Source organism: Jaculus jaculus, chromosome 3 (genome assembly GCF_020740685.1).
Source record: "Jaculus jaculus isolate mJacJac1 chromosome 3, mJacJac1.mat.Y.cur, whole genome shotgun sequence".
NCBI classification, from domain to species: domain Eukaryota; kingdom Metazoa; phylum Chordata; class Mammalia; order Rodentia; family Dipodidae; genus Jaculus; species Jaculus jaculus.
This window is the reverse complement of record NC_059104.1, coordinates 90993729-91010593: the sequence shown is the minus strand read 5'-3', so window position 1 is coordinate 91010593 and position 16865 is coordinate 90993729. Positions and strand designations below refer to the sequence as shown.

General features: G+C 41.8%; 1 protein-coding gene and 1 non-coding gene across 2 annotated transcripts in view; both read right to left on the bottom strand.

The window, feature by feature from the left end:
• The window catches only part of LOC101600171 (CXADR like membrane protein), a 107943-nt gene that overhangs the window by 39260 nt on the left and 51818 nt on the right, over positions 1-16865 (bottom strand). The gene's annotated exons all lie outside the window — the stretch shown is intronic.
• Positions 7809-7915, bottom strand: LOC123459660. The gene has a single exon (XR_006636418.1). It is a non-coding gene; the product is annotated as a U6 spliceosomal RNA (small nuclear RNA).

Sequence of the window (16865 nt, the reverse complement as noted above, 5' to 3'; positions counted from 1 at the left end):
AGGGAGGGAGAGAGAGAATGAGAATATGGGCATAGCAGGGCCTCTAGCCATTATACATGAATTCCAGATGCATGTGCCACCATGTGCATCTGGCTTATGTGGGTACCAGGAAATTGAACCTGTGTCTTTAAGCTTTACAGGCAAGTGCCTTAACCACTAAGCCATCTATCCAGCCTGGGAATAATATTTTATCAAAGCAATCCTTCTGGTCCACGAAGACTGGGTCACTCAGAATTAGAGCAGCCCTTGGGTTCTGTCCTCAGCAGTATGCTCATACATGTCTCCTGCATGCACTCATGTTCACGTATGCAGCAGTATGCTCAGGTACACCCCATGCATGCACTCATATTCATATACTCAGTAGTATGCTCACACACGTCCCATGCATGCACTCATGTTCACGTATTCCAGGGCACATATATGGACACGCCTGACCACAGCCCTCTGCATGCATGCCTGTGCCAGTCCACAGAGAGACAGAACACACCCCTTTGATTGTGACACAGTCAGAGGACTAGAGCTCACCCTAGCCTATTTCACTGACCGATCTATTTATAGCCTCTGTCTCATTCCAAATGCTACAGCACTTTCTAAACTTAAATCTTTTATTACCTTCAGTACAGAGAGATTCAAACAGAAGAGGAAACTTAAAAATAGACACAAGTAAGAGGGCAATAGTCAATTGTTAGGTATCCTTGACAATGGAGAATTGAGGTTACGTTGATGCCTCAATTCAATCTTTATCCTTCCCTTTACCTTCATGTCAAAGATAATAGCAAAGAGAAAGAGACTGGTTGAACTTCATCTCTTCCCTTCCTCAATTACTTTCTAGGGATAGCAGAGGCAGAAGCCAGAGAGCTATGTTTTCTACTCACAGAGGAATCACCCCCAGTGTGATAAAAATGGCAAGACAAATTTGCTATCCTTTACATTTAACCCTCCCATATGGAAGCCTTTCTTTCTCTCTTCTTCCCTTCCCTTCCCCTTCCTTCTTTCCTTCCTCCCTCCCTCACTTCCTTCCTTTCATTTTTTTAAGAAATGTTTCAAGATACAGTCTTGCTCTAGCCCAGGCTGACCTGGAATTCACCATGTAATCTCAGGCTGGCCTCAAACTCACAGTGATCACCCTACCTCTGCCTCCCAAGCGTTAGGATTAAAGGCGTGAGCCACCATGCCAGCTTCATCCAGCCACTTTAAGAGAGAGAGATCTGTACTACTGCCAGTGTATTTTACTGACTCCCACTATTTCTTGTTAATAAAAATTATTGTTCTAGACTCCTCTCAAAGCTTTTCATTGTCTTCTTTTCTGCTCTTGGTCATATTTAGAGATGTTTCTCAATATTTCTTTTCTTATGATCCCACTTTTTTACATACAGATAACTCACCTATCTTTACTATTACTTGAGATAGATTAAGTAATGGTATTTTAGAGCAGGTATTAAAAATCTGCACATGAGTATAATGCTGATTGAAAGAAGGTGGGCACAAAAAAGTGAAATGTATGTGATTCTGTTTCTATAAGGTACAGAAATAGGAAAAGATGCATATGTGCTGTTAGTCTAGACAGTCGTCTCTCTTAGAGGATAAAACTGTGAAGGGAAGGGAGTGGGATGGCAGCTTATGCTCTAGTTCTTGAATCTGGTGCTTGCTTCCTGACTGCATTTATTTTGTGAAGTTCATTAAGTTGCATATTTATGGTGGCACATTTCTCTGTATGCATAGAATAGTTTGTTCAGATATGCTGCAAATTACATTTTGTCACAATGTAGCTGCTAAAAACTACAAACATACAGTATGTCTTGGTTTCTGTGGGCTAGGAGCATGGGTGTTGGTTAGCTAGACAGTTTCTGTGAGCTAGGATCATGGGTATTGGTTAGTTAGACGGTTTCTGTGGGCTAGGAGCGTGGGTGTTGGTTAGCTAGATCGTTTCTGTGGGCTAGGAGCGTGGGTGTTGGTTAGCTAGCCGGTTTCTGTGGGCTAGGAGCGTGGGTGTTGGTTAGCTAGGCGGTTTCTGTGGGCTAGGAGCGTGGGTGTTGGTTAGCTAGACGGTTTCTGTGGGGTAGGAGTGTGGGTGTTGGTTAGCTAGACGGTTTCTGTGGGCTAGGAGCGTGGGTGTTGGTTAGCTAGACGGTTTCTGTGGGCTAGGAGCGTGGGTCTTGGTTAGCTAGACGGTTTCTGTGGGGTAGGAGTGTGGGTGTTGGTTAGCTAGATGGTTCTATGGGCTAGGAGCATGGGTGTTGTTTAGTTAGACAGTTTCTATGTGCTAGGAGTGTGGGTATTAGTTAGCTGGATGGTTTCTGTGGGCTAGGAGCTTGGGTATTCCTATTCTCTCTTACTCTATCTGTCTCTTTCTTGCTTTCAAATAAATAAAAATAAATACATTTTTAAACAAAGAATTGGGTTTTTAACTTGAGTCTGCAGCTGGCTGGAGGAGGTGTCACTGGCGGGTGGAACTTGAAATCCCACTCTAAGGTGTGTGGAGATTAGTTTGAGCTGTGGAGGTTGCGTGCTTTTTGGTGGTGTCTCTCTGCTTGGATCTGTGGAAGTGAGCCAGCTTCTTCCAACACTGATGGTGTTTCCCTGGATTTGTAATCCTGAAATAAACCCTTTCCTCTCATAAACTGCTTCTGGTCAGGTGTTTGTCTCAACAACAAGGAGCTGACTGCAATATCACCATTCATTTATTTTCTTGGACTATAGGATGGGGAAATTTTTACAGAACTGCTGCCATACTGATCTCAAGGAACCCAAAACTATCTTTAGAGATTATCGCAAATGGGGCTAGCGAGATGGCTTAGTGGTTAAGATACTTGTTTGTGAAGCCTAAGGATCCAGATTTGATTCCCCAGTGCCCACATAAGCTAGATGCACAAGGTGGCGCATGTGTCTAGAGTTTGTTTGCAATGGCTACAGAACCTGATACACCTATTTTTTTTCTCTCTCTCTCTGCCTCTTCCTCTCTCTCTCTCTCTCCCTCCTTCTCCTACTCTCAAATAAATAAAATATAAAAAAAGAAAGAAAGAGAAAATAAAAAATAACAAGATTATAGCAAATAAAATGCAACAGATAGTAATTTCCTATATGGTGTTTGTAAACATTAAAAAGCGTAGCGGCAGAGGCCGGGAATGGTGGCACACACCTTTAATCCCAGCACTTTAGAGGTTGAGGTAGGGGGATCACTTTGAGTTTGAGTCCAGCCTGAGACTGTAGAGTGAGTTTCAGACCAGTGGGGTATAATGAGACCTTACTTCGTAAAAACCAATAAATAGATACATTAGATCATTTACTTAACACAGGTTTAAAAAAATATTTTAAGATTAGCATGCTTTTTACACTGAAAGCATGAGCAAAACTAGCATCAGACTTGGAGCTTTTCACAAGGACAAAACCCAAGAGCTTCTTTTTCTCCCAGAGACTGCTAACAGCAATTAAAACCTCGACCTTGGTCAGGGTGCTACTTACTGGCATACACATAAATGGGTTAAACCAGACTCAACTTTGAAATGTGCTTCCCTACATCCAGTTTATGTCACTACAGAAAATGTCAAGTCTCAGCAAAGGAGGATTTGTAATGGCAATTTCCCCTCACTTTACTTTCTTCCTGTCACCCACACCCAGATGACTCAAATGGCTGCTTCATGTTCATTTGCTTCTTGTGTGCTCATGAATTTATCCAAATGATCTAACTGTGAGTCTTGGGTTTGTCTTGCTGAGATTGCCTTTGCATCATCAGAGCATCAAACCAGTTTGGGCTGACCTCCCACCTAAAGATCTGCTATCCTTCATGCTAGGGGCAAAATTCTAACCTTAATTGCCATTACCAGTCCTGGGAGAAAAGATCTCTAGCCGGGCACAGTGGCACATGCCTTTAATTCCAGCCCTTGAGAGGCAGAGATAGGAGGATGGCCATTAGTTCAAAGCCACCCTGAGATTATGTAGTGAATTCCAGGTCAGCCTGGGCTAGAGCAAGACCCTACCTCAAAAAACCAAAAAGAAAAAGAAAAAAGAAAAAAGAAAAAAGAAAAACAAGCGGTGCATCCTAGACCTCAAGTCACCCTTTTGCTCTACGTGTGTAGATTTCAATCCTTGAGTCCTTTAGTGAACTGGCTTACCCCTCTAAGTACTGCGGCTTCCGCCACCGTGTTTTGGCACATCAGTTATTTCTCCTCCATCTGCTCGCATCAGGCAAACATTTGTTGACATTTCTCTTTCACTTGTACTTCCTCTCCCATCTTCTTGTCCTTGTGGATTTGTATCCGTTTTGTTTCTTTACTTTCAACTTAATGTAAGTTGGGAAAGAGAAAAACACTTGTCTATGATCCACTGTGTCATCTAAAATTGAATCCGTAAGTGATTTGGAGGGGAGGACTTGTGTAGTCTTCTATACTGCAGGCATCTCCTCATTTTGTGACCAACTAAGAACTTGACTCCATCTGTGGCGTTAACCCTCCCACTTCCTGTGTTCAGCCCAGTGTGTCCTCCCACTGCCTCGCTACTTGTGGTAGTGTGGTCCAATCCTGTGTCACAGAGGATAGCCCTTCAGAGTCAGAGTATCTTGTTTTTGTGCTCAGGAGGCTCCTGTAGACACTGGGTGGTCACACTCCTGCTGGGAACCATTTCTGTCTGCCCCAGGAGACAAAAGGAGAAAACCTTCTGTTTCCCATTAGATCCCCTGTTCCATGACGTCTTACTGGAATGGATGGCATTGGGAGACTTGAAAGCAAGTTTCATCCGAAATGAGGAAACTGCCATTCACTTTCCAAGTCTGACTGTATGTCTGTCTTTTTGAGAAAAGGTCTTTCTATGTGGCTCATGCTGGCTTCAAACTTATAACCATCCTGCTTCAACTTCTTATGTTTTTTTTTTAAAATTTTGAGATAGGGTCTCAATATGATGGCCAAGTTGGCTTTGAATTCTTGGGCTCAAGCAATCCTGCTGCTTCAGTCTCCTGTGTTTAGTTTATTAATTTTTTTCTCTGTTTCCATGCTGGGGTCTGCAAGTCTCACCATGCACTTGACTATTGAGCCACACATTCAGCTAGTGGGGCTTTGCTAATTTTGACTTAAGAAATACCAAAGAGAAAAAGTATGTAGGGTGTGTGTGAGTGAGAGAGAGAGAGAGAGAGAGAGAGAGAGACTGAGAGGGACAGAGGCTGACCTAGAGCTCACTCTGAGCTCTGTAGCTCAGGCTGGCCTTAGACTCACAGGGATCCTCCTACCTCAGCCTCTTGAATTCTGGGATTAAAACATAAATCACCAACATCCAGCTAGATTTTTAAATTTTTAAAAATTTAATTAATTATTTATTTGTTTTTTCAAAGTAGGATCTCACTCTAGCTCAGGCTGACTACATAGTCTTAGGCTGGCCTCAAACTCACCTCCTACTTTTGCCTCCCAAGTGCTGGGATTGAAGGTGTATGTCACCATGCCCAGAATTTTAAAAAATTTTTCTTTATTTCACACAGAGAGAGGCAGGGCAGGGGTGGTGGAGAGAGAGAGAGAGAGAGAGAGAGAGAGAGAGAGAGAGAGAGAGGGAGAGAATGGGCAGGTCAGAGCCCCTAGCCACTGCAAACAAACTCCACACGCATATGCCACCTTGTGCACCTGGCTTAGGTGGGTCTTAGGGAGTTGAACCTGGGTACTTTGGCTTTGCAGGGTAGTGCGATAAGTGCTAAGCCATCTCTCCAGCCCCTGGAAATTTTTTTTAGAGAATATTTTCTTTTGATTCATTCCCCCTGCCTCTCTCCTTTCCTTTCTTTCTTTTTGTTAAATAGGCATGTTTTATTTACAGTATTTTGTTTCAGACTGGGGAAAATGAGTCAAGGCTTTCAGAACACTGTAGGGAAGCACAAAGGCCCTCAGGATGAGCCATCAGCTCACTCCATAAACCAGGCCCTGTCCTGCCCAGCACGGCTCTGTCCCCACCCTCAGCTCTTGCTGAGCTTGCAGCTTGGAAGCCCTTCTAGTGATTGAAGCCTCCTTAGGAAAAATATTTGTTTAAATCTTTCATTTTTCTCTGTGGTCTGTAAAAGCCACTACGGTTTTTAGTGTTGAATTCAGCTTTTCTGGGCATATCATATATCCCTCCAGTTGTGACCTTTCTGGGGCCATGAACTCTGCAGAACTCTAGAAGAGAGACTTGAGAAATTGGCAGTGAAGACCTTGAGGCAGGACACACAGGCAAATTTCTTAGCCCCTAGTTCTTGTATAACAAGTGAGTGTGAAGGTGGACCTTGTATTATCTCTTAGCATTGCACAGGGCTTCCAGGTGAGACACAGGAGTCAGATTAATATGATTCCTTTATCGTGCTTTCTTGGAGCACTCAATAGAGTTATAAGGCACATGGAAGAATTCACAAATCTTGTAAGACAGCATAATATTGGCACAACTTTTAAGGCTACAGGAACCAAGAGGAGATGGCAGTCAATGATGGCATAATCAGTAAAGGCAGCAAGACTTCCAGTGGGGAGGGTCACAGCATTTCAGATGGCAGGGTAAGTAACAGGTGAAGGGAAGCTGGAAAGCCACAGAGGCAGGTCCAAGTGCAGGGTATCTGTTTGGGATTGAGCTGATTAGTCGAGGTCGGGTTGCAAAGGAGCAGGGAGGAAGGTCTGAGTTGTCTGAGGGGAGACTTCGGAGTGGCAACTTTCTAGATAATAGCAAGGGAGCTGTCTCCTTCTCTCCCTCTCCCACCCCTTCCTCTTACTTTTAGTGTAACAGAAAGTGCCTGCTTTTATCTATTATTTTCCAGCTGACTGGTTTACCATTCCTTGAGATTAACCCAGAGGCAGGTAGACATTATTTCTGCCCTCTCACTGATGCAGCATCCTCACTCTCCTGGTGGGCCCCATGTCACAGGTGAGTGAATGAGATAAAAAGGGATCTGGATCTATTTCACTCACCGTGAAGGCTCATCTGGCTACAGACAATGATAGGGCCAAATTCCTTCTCTCCTGGATTGTGCCTCTGTAATAATGTAACAAGCATCTCCTCTATCACTTTGTTTGCTTTTGTTTCTTCAGACAGAGTCTAACTACATAGCCCAGGCTGGGCTTGAACTCATGATCCTCCTCCTGCCTCCCAGGTGTATGGAATACAGGCATGGACCACTATGCCTAGTCATACTTCATCATCTTTTGGAATATCTGGTCACACAATTTTATGACCCTAATTAATTAATTTACTTAACAAATACTTGTTGGGCACATACTATGTACCAGGTACCATTAAAAGTACTAAGAATGAGCCAGGTGTGGTGGTACATGCCTTTAATCTCAGCACCTGTGAGGCAGAGGTAGGAGGATCGACATGAGTTCAAGGCCACCCTGAGACTACATAGTGAATTCCAGGTCAGCTTGGGCCAAAGTGAAACCCTACCTTAAAAAAAAAAAAAGGATAAAGCTCAAAGACATTCTTTTTTAAAAAAATATTTTATTATTTATTTACTAGTGAGAGACAGAATGGCATGCCAGGGCCTCTAGCCACTGCAAACAAACTCCAGACACATGTGCCACCATGTTCATCTGGCTCATGTGGGTTCTAGGAATTGAACTTGGGTCCTTAGGCTTTGCAGGCAAGTGCCTTAACCACTAAGCTATCTCGCCAACTTCCATAGACATTTCTTATTGATAATTTCCATAATTCTAGACAATAAATCATGATAATCCTCTCCCCCTTTCCCTTTCACAAATCCATTCTCCTTTTTATCCCTTTCCTCTCTCTACTAGTCTCTCTTTTGTTTTGATGTCAGCATCTTTTCCTCCTATTATGAGGGTCTTGTGAAGGTAGTGTTAGGCACCACAAGATCAAAAAATATGGAACGCTTCATGAATTTGCATGTCATCCTTTTGTGGGGGCCATGCTAATCTTCTCTGTAACGTTCCAACTTTAGCATATGTACTACCAAAGTGAGCACTCATAGACATTCTTTTTGTTTTTGTGTTTTGGTTTTTTGAGGTAGGGTCTTGCTCTAGCCCAAGAGCACCTGGAATTCACTTGGTAGTCTCTGGGTAGCCTGGAACTCACAGCGATCCTCCTACCTTTGCCTCCTGAGTGCTGGGATTAAAGGCGTGTGCCACCACACATGGCCCCTCATAGACATTCTTAACTAAAGCGAGACTCAAAAAAATGTTATGATGTTGGGTTGCTGTGGAAAGCTGATGTGAAAGCATTAGTTATGTTATTCATTCATATATTCATGAGTTAATTAAGCATCAACTTTCTGTTTTTGAGGCAGGTTATGAAATAATAATGAAGAAAACAGATCTAGTCTTTTCTCTTATAAAGCTTATCATTGAAGTAGACACCAGGAATAAAAGAAAAATATCTCAGCATTTAATTATAATTATATTAATAAAATTAAGTCACTAGATGGGTAAATGTCATAAATTCTATAAGGGAAAACACAGGAAGCTATGTACATACAATTGTATCTTTGAACACACTGATTGTTTCTTCTTGTGCTGGGGATAAAACCTAGGTTCTTGCACATTAAACAAGGGCTCTACCCCTGAGCTATACACACAACCTTCTAACACTTTTTATTTATGTATTTGTTTTTAGTTTTTTTGAGGTAGGGTCTCACTTTAGTCCAGGCTGACCTGGAATTTGCTATGTAACTTTAGAGTGGGCTTGAACTCATGGAAACCTTCGTACCTCAGCCTTCTAAATCCTGGGATTAAAAATGAGCACCACTATGCCCAGGTCCTTTTTTTTTGGTTTTTGGAGGTAGGGTCTCACTCTAGCCCAGGCTGACCTGGAATTAACTATGGAGTCTCAGGGTAGCCTTGAACTTACAGCAATTCTCCTACCTCTGCCTCCCAGTGCTGGAATTAAAGGCATGCGCCACCACGCCCAGCCCAGGTCCTATTTTTATTATTATTATTTTTTTCCTATTTTTAAAATATATTTTATTTATTTATTGAGAGAGAGAGAGAAAGACAGAGAGAGAATGGGCATGCCAAGGCCTCCAGCCACTGCAAATGAACTCCAGATGCCTGTTCCCCCTGTGCATCTGGCTTACATGGGTCCTGGAGAGTTGAACTGGGATCCTTTGGTTTTACAGGCAAGCACCTTAACTGCTAAACCATCTCTCCAGCCCCCTAGTTCCTATTTTTTTTTAAATATTTTATTTCAAATACACAGAAATCAGTGGCTCTCCTATATACTAACAACAAACATGTGAAGGATGAAATCAGGGAATCTCTCCCATTCACAGTTTCCTCAAAAAAAAAAAAAAAAAAAAAAAAAAAAAAGTACCTTGGAATAAACTTAACCAGGGAAGTGAAGGATCTCTACAATGAGAACTTTAAAACACTCCAGTGAGATATTGCAGAAGACACAAGGAAATGGAAAGACATCCCATGTTCTTGGACTGGAAGAATCAATATTGTGAAAATGTCAATCTTACTAAAAGCAATCTACACATTTAATGTAATCCCCATTAAAATTCCAATGGCATTTTTTCACAGGAATAGAAAAAAACAATCCTAAAATTCACATGGAAGCACAAAAATCTTGAATAGCCAAAACAAACAAAAAAAGGCTTATGGGAGACAGAAGTCATCAGTGGTGAAAACAGTGGACATTGGAAGCCTCAGTTTTGGCCAGACAGGCCAAGTGACTGAATGAGTGCAATAGTGGCACATCTGCTCTGGGGGAAACCAACTGTTCTCTAATTGGACTGAAGGTCCACTCTATGGGAGGGAATAAATGCCTGGTAATGAAAACCTAATCATAAGCCTATGGCAGGGGAGGTCATAGGCCTTAAAGTCTGCTCTTGTCTGGATAAATGCATATATTACTCTCACCAAATTGCCCTGAAAGCACAACACTTAATGTTCATGTTCATATGTTAATGCTACTTTTAATCTCACTTCTGGTTAAAGAAGCTTCTCTTTTCAGATGGTGATGACCACTGGGATGACCCAAAAGTCAACATAGTGCTGAGAAGAAGGGATGGAGGAGTGTCCAGCACTGAAACATCTCTATCACACCCTCCAAGGCTCAGGGTCCATTGTGGAAGAGGTGGCGGAAAGAATCTAAGAGCCAAAGGAAGGGTATCACTCCTTATATACAAATGTCCGGATAGATATTGGCCTTGATATCAAGACCTTGCAGTGCCTAGCAATACCTACATGAGACCCTCATAATAGGAGAAAAATATGATGACATTAAATTAAAAGAGAGTCTAATAGAGGGAGGGGATATGACAGAGAGCAGAGTTAGGGAAAGGTGGGGGAGGGAAATACCATGGTTTGTTGTCTGTAAGTATAGGAGTCAATAAAAAAATTAAAATATTTTATTTCTTTTGTTTATGAGAGAGATAAGGAGAAGAGAGAGAATAGGCTCACCAGGGTCTCTAGCCATTGCAAACAAACTTTAGACAAATGTGCCACCATGTGCATCTGGTTTACATGGGTTCTGGTGAATCAAATCTGGGTCCTTAGGCACTAAACCTTCTCTCCAGCCCTCCTATATTTTGTAACATATTTATTTATTTATTTGAGAGAGAGAGAGAGAGAGAAAGAGAGGCAGGTAGAGAAAGAGAGAATGGAGCCGGGCGTGGTGGTGCACACCTTTAATCCCAGCACTAGGGAGGCAGAGGTAGGAGGATTGCTGTGAGTTTAAGGCCACCCGGAGACTACAGATTGAATTCCAGGTCAGCCTTGGCTAGAGTGAAACCCTACCTTGGAAAACCAAAAAAAAAAAAAACCCACAAAAAACAGAGAGAGAGAGAATGGGCATGCTAGGGCCTCTAGCTGTTGCAAACAAACTGTAGACGCATATGACACCTTGTGCATCTAGTTCATTTGCAGTGGCTGGAGGCCCCACCATGCCCATTTTCTTTCTTTGTCTCTTCTACTCTCTCTCCCTCTTTCTTTCAAATAAATAAATAAATATTTTTTTTTTTGAAAAAAGAAGCATCTTTCACATTTAGACATCAGAGTTCAACCTTCCAGAAGTAGAGAAACAGTAATTCTACATGAACTCTTTTAGATAATAGAGCATTACTATAACCCTAAAAGCCAAAGGTATCAAACAGACACAAGAAAATCTCTGTGGCTGGAGAGATGGTTCAGTGGATACAATGCTCATCACACAGGCTGGAGTATCTGTGTTTGATTCCATGCCCCACATAAACTGGAAGCCATGGTGGGCTTTTGTAATCACAGCATGCTGATGGCAAGATGAGTGGCATAGATAGGAAAATATTCAAAAAGCTCAGCAAAGAACAGCAGAATAAGAATCCAGAGTGAGAAACCCTGCTTCAAAGGTAACAGGAGGCAGACAGGCAAGGACCAATCTGAAAGTTGTTCTCTGATCTGCACACGTACACACACACACACACACACACGTACACACACATGCACACACACACACACACACACACACACATGTTCCCTTCACACTTGTGGAGGCCAGAGGACAATTTCAAGTGCTGTTCTTCAGGCACTATCCATTTCTTTCTTTTCTTCTTCTCCTCCTTTTCTCCTCTTTCTCTTCCTCTCCTTTTTGAGACAGTGTCTTTCTCACTGGCCTAGAACTCACAAATTACTCTAGACTGGCTGGCCAGTGAGCCCCCAGGATCTGCCTGTTTCTATCTCCATCATGCTGTGATTATAAGTGCACACCACCATGCCAAGTAGCTTTTATTTATTTATTTTAAATTTTTGGTTTCTCGAGGTAGGGTCTCACTCTAGCTCAGGCTGACCTGGAATTCACTCTGTAGTCTCAGGGTGGCCTCGAACTCATGGCAATCCTCCTACCTCTGCCTTCCAAACACTGGGATTAAAGGTGTGCACCACCATGCTCAGCTATTTATTTATTTTTATTGTTTACTTCTTTTTTATTAGAGACAGAGAGAGGGAGAGGGAGATGGGGGCTCTGAGAAAGAGAGAGAGAGAATGGGTGCACCTGGGCCTCTAGCCACTGCAAACAAACTCCAGATGCATGCTCCACCTTGTGCATCTGGCCTATGTGGGACTTGGAGAATCAAGTCCTGGGTCCTTAGGCTTCACAAGCAAGCACCTTAACTGCTAAGTCATCTCTCCAGCCCTATTTATTTTTTAATCTTAAGATGTTTTATTTATTTATTTATATTTATTTATTTATTTATTCATTTATTTATTTATGTGCATGTCTGTGTGTGTGTGTGTGTGTGTGTGTGTGTGTGTGTGTGTGTGTGTATGAATGCCCCTGGGGTCTCTTGCCCCTGCAAACAAATGCCCATCTGGCTTTATGTGGCTGGGAAATTTAACCTGGGATAGCAGGCTTTGCAAGCAAGTGCCTTACCTGCTGAACTATCTCCCTCTACCCCCAAACTGTTTGTTAAGATGAGTTCTGGGGAATCAAACTTAGGTCCTCATGTTTGCAAGGCAAGCACTTTACTGTGTGATTTCTCCAGCCCCAAAACAGAACTTCTGAAAAACCAAGAAACAAAATTAAGACAAGTTACAAAGTGAAAATAATTAAAAATTTAATCATTATCAATATGATTTTGTTTGAATAGTAAATAAGAACTTGATCCCTTTTAAATAATTAAATTTAAGATATACAGAAGTGGCAAAACCTTGTGGAACTTGTATACTAACCTTATGGAGCACTTACTAAGAGCTCAATGAGTTTATGCAGTCCTTAAGTGACCCTATCAGGCAGGGTCAGAGAAGGCAAATCAATTGGCTAAGGAAAACTTAGCCTACATTTGAATCCAATGATGGCTGCTTAGCAGCTGGCATCCCTAAGTGTTCTTTAGTATCACTGATTTGTTGTCTGACCACATCACCTTCTAAATCATGGAGCCAAACGTCAAGGTACATTGATGCAAGTTAATAGCAAAGTAGGGACTTGAACTCAGGTCTTCTTGTACTGTTTTTGTTTCAGAAACTGTTACTTTCCTAGCTTATCCACCTACTCTTTCCTTTTCACCAAAGTGTCTATTTTTTTCCTATGTGGAAGCTTTAGGCCTGAAATATGAAACATAAATATAACTTACAGAGACAAGGTCTGAATGTCTCTTGTGCTGTTTAGTCTTCAAAACCACTAAGCCACAGAGGAGACTGCCCACTCTAAGAAAAGAGTTTACTAAAGCATGACAGTGTAATCCTCCCTTTAAAGAAACAAATATAATGAAAAAGGAATAAAAATGAAGGGAAAATAAGGTAAGAAAAATTAGGGATAGGACTGTGAACATTGTATGGTATTCAAGATAATCACTGTCTGGGGTCAGGGGAGGGGATGGAGGACAGGAAGTGTTGGAGGAGGGTTAATCAATGTCAAATATGTTATGAATAACTATATGGAAACCTACTTCTTCACTAGCATGTATATATATATATATACACACACACACACACATATATATGCTAGTGAAGAAATATATATATATATACGCATATATATGCTAGTGAATATATATATATATATATATATATATACACACACACATATACATATACATACATACATACATATATATGCTAGTGAAGAAATATATATATGTCATATAGATTGCAACAGAAATATTTCAGTGCCAAGGGTAGGATACCTACCAGTGAGTTGTTGGTCAAAGAGACCCCTGATGCCCACCAAACAGTAAGGTGATTGCCAATGCTCTTGATTGCCCACCAGAACTGGATAGGAAGACCCTTTTGCTAAAGATAGTATATGCATGGGCTGCAGGGCATTGGGAAATCAAGCTGGAGCTGAGCTAGAAGCCTCCTTTGTTGACTAGCTGTCATGGTGCTGGAAAATGCTATGTAGCCTGCTGGGGGAGAAAAGTTATCAATAGTCTTAACCAGCAGTGGACCCTGCAAGCTATACCACTGACAAGCCAGGCAAAATGTGCCAACTGGTGCAATGGTGGCATGTCTGTTATGGGGGAAACTAATTGCTTTCTGGATTTGAAGTCCTCTTCACAGGAGGGAATTCATGTCTGGTACTGAAAACCTAGTTTAAACCTTATGGCTGGGAAGATCATAAGGTCTAAGGAGAACTCTATTACTGTTGTTGGGCTAAACAGATATATTATAGCCACCAAATTGTCCTCTAAATATTTGTGTTTGTACCAATTTATTAATGCTGCTCTTGCTTTTGGTTAGAGAAGTTTCTCTTTTCAGATGTCAGTGACTACTGGAGAGAATCAAAATACATCAAAGTGCTCAGAAAAAAGTGACAGTGGAGTATTCAGCACTGAGAGACATTTCTATCACACCCTTCAAGGCTCAGGGACCTTTGCAGAAGGGGTGGTGAAAAGAATATAAAAGCCAAAAGATGGACAGGAGTGTTTTGGAGTGCTATCTTTCAGACACTAATTGGCCATTACATTCATGGCCTCACAGTGGCTGTTACTATTTACAAAAGACCTGAATAATATAAAGGCATGGTGGTGTATGCCTTTAATTCTAGCACTTTAATTCAGATGAAGTAGGAGGATTGCTGTGAGTTTGAGACCAGCCTGAGAGTACATAGTGAATTCCAGGTCAACCTGGGCTACAGCAAGACCCTACCTCAATAAAACAAAACAAAACAAAACAAACAAACCAAAAAGGGGGCTGGAGGGATGGATTAGTGGTTAAGGTGTTTGCCTGCAAAGCCAAAGAACCCAGGTTCAATTCCCCAGGACCCACATTAGCCAGATGCACAAGGGGGCACACGCATCTGGAGTTTGTTTGCAGTGGCTGGAGGCCCTGGAGCTCTCCCTCTCTCTTCCCCTCTTTTTCTGGGAAATAAATAAACAAAAATATTGAAAAAATAAGGACTAGTTGGAAAGAAGAAGGAATTCAGTGGAGGATGGATGGGGAACGGAGGCGGGGTGGGGGGAAGGAGGGTGGTTGAAGGGGATTATGATCAGGGTACATTGTATATAGAAGTTGTCAGTAAAGTGTTTTATAAAAGATAATCTCTATCCTTTTGTGGACAAAGATAAGTTCTCATCAGCCTCACTCACAGCCCTCAAAGTCACTTCAAAAGTCCCTGAGAAGTGGCCCCAGGAGCACCAAGACTTAGAAGTCCTGCTCTGTCCTTTGGGAAGGATTTGGCAAAATTTAAAGGGAAGAAAAGCCAGGCATGGTGGCACACACCTTTAATCCCAGCACTTGGGAGGCCGAGGTAGGAGGATTGCTGTGAGTTCGAGGATATCCTGAGACTACAGAGTGAATTCCACGTCAGCCTGGGCTAGAGTGAGACCCTACCTCAAAAAAACAAAACAAAACAACAACAAAAAAAATAAAGGGAAGAAAAAATAATAATTATTTATTAGCCAATCAGTGTGAATTAAGAAGAAAAACAGTATTGACTAGATGTTTAAGCAAGTAAGGAGGGAGAAGAAAAGTGACTTCCTTCTCTCTTGTTACATAGATTGATGTCCCTTAAGTGATGGGGGAAAGCCAGCTTTTCCAGGAGGCACTATCACCAGCTGCAGCATTCCTGCATCCTGCAGGCGGCAGGGCATGGGAAGTGAGTGTTCAGGAATGAAGCTCCAGCTATTGCAAATGCATGGGAAAACGTGGTTCAGGAATTAGGAAAGGGTTCACCCACCTAAAACCCCGTCACAAGTTGTCTCTGAGCCATCATGGTGCCTATGTGTATATGCGAGTCACAGACAGCGTAACTAACCATCATATTCACAGACACCATTGCCATCATGATAGTGTCTGAGTATATGATATTCACAGACAGCAAAAATGGTGTGGTAAGATCTTTGTTTTCCTTCCCCAAATGGTTCTCAAGAATAATATATGTCACTCCAAAATAAAGTTTAGGCAATCATTTTCCTTCCTCCAGAATGGTTTGCCCTATTTATTTTTGATCTTGTTCTCCCTCCCAGGCAAAGGCCGTAGAAAGTTCACTTTTCCCACCAACTCCATCAAGAAATATTTTCTAGCACACAGAGGTTGGACAAACATATGGGAAACAATAGTCTAAGTCTTTCAGGAAAATTTAAATTCCTCTTAGATTAATTTTATGTGTTTAAGATTAGGGACATCTGGGTATGGTGGTTCATGCCTGTAATATCAGCACTCAGGCGGTTGAGGCAGAAAAATCAGGAGTTCAAGGCTAGCCTCAGATACATAGCAAATTCAAAGCCACCCTGGGCTATAAGAGATCCTATTTTAAAAAACAAACAGCTGGGCATGGTGGTGCACGCCTTTAGTCCCAGCACTCAGGAGGCAGAGGTAGGAGGATTGCTGTGAGTTCAAGGCTATCCTGAGACTACGTAGTGAATTCCAGGTCAACCTGAGCTACAGTGAAACCCTACCTCAAACAAACAAACAAACAAAAGATTACAAACAAAGATGGAGTGGGACATGATGATCAGACTGGCCTAGAGTGAGACCCTACAAAAAATAAAAATAAAAAAAAAATAAAAAAGGAGGTCCCAAACAAATCCTCTCTAAACCCTTAAACACACTGGGTTTAAAAGAATAGTATGACCAATGGTTACCGGAGCTGGTTTAGGTCTGATTGGAGTCCTAACTGCCATTTACTAAGGTTCTTAATTATCCTAAATCTACTTTATCATGGGTCAATGAGCATAATAGTACTTTTTGTATTAAATACAATAACGCTTGTTTTAAAGCACAGAGCATATATTAGTACAAATCTTTGCTTCTTAAGAGTTGGGTTATATCCTGATGAATCCATCATATGAATGGAAAATACCATAATTTCAATGACTCACTATATCTTACAGAACACAAGCGCTAAGCAATCCAGTCGAGGAGAACATGGCTGTTTCCCCTCATGGCCCCCTGGCTGACAGTGTCAGGAGAGTATAGCACCTCTTATGCAAACCCTGGGAATGCAACAAAATTCAAGATGGAATTGCTACTGCATGTACATTGCTTTTGCGCCTCTGTAAAGAT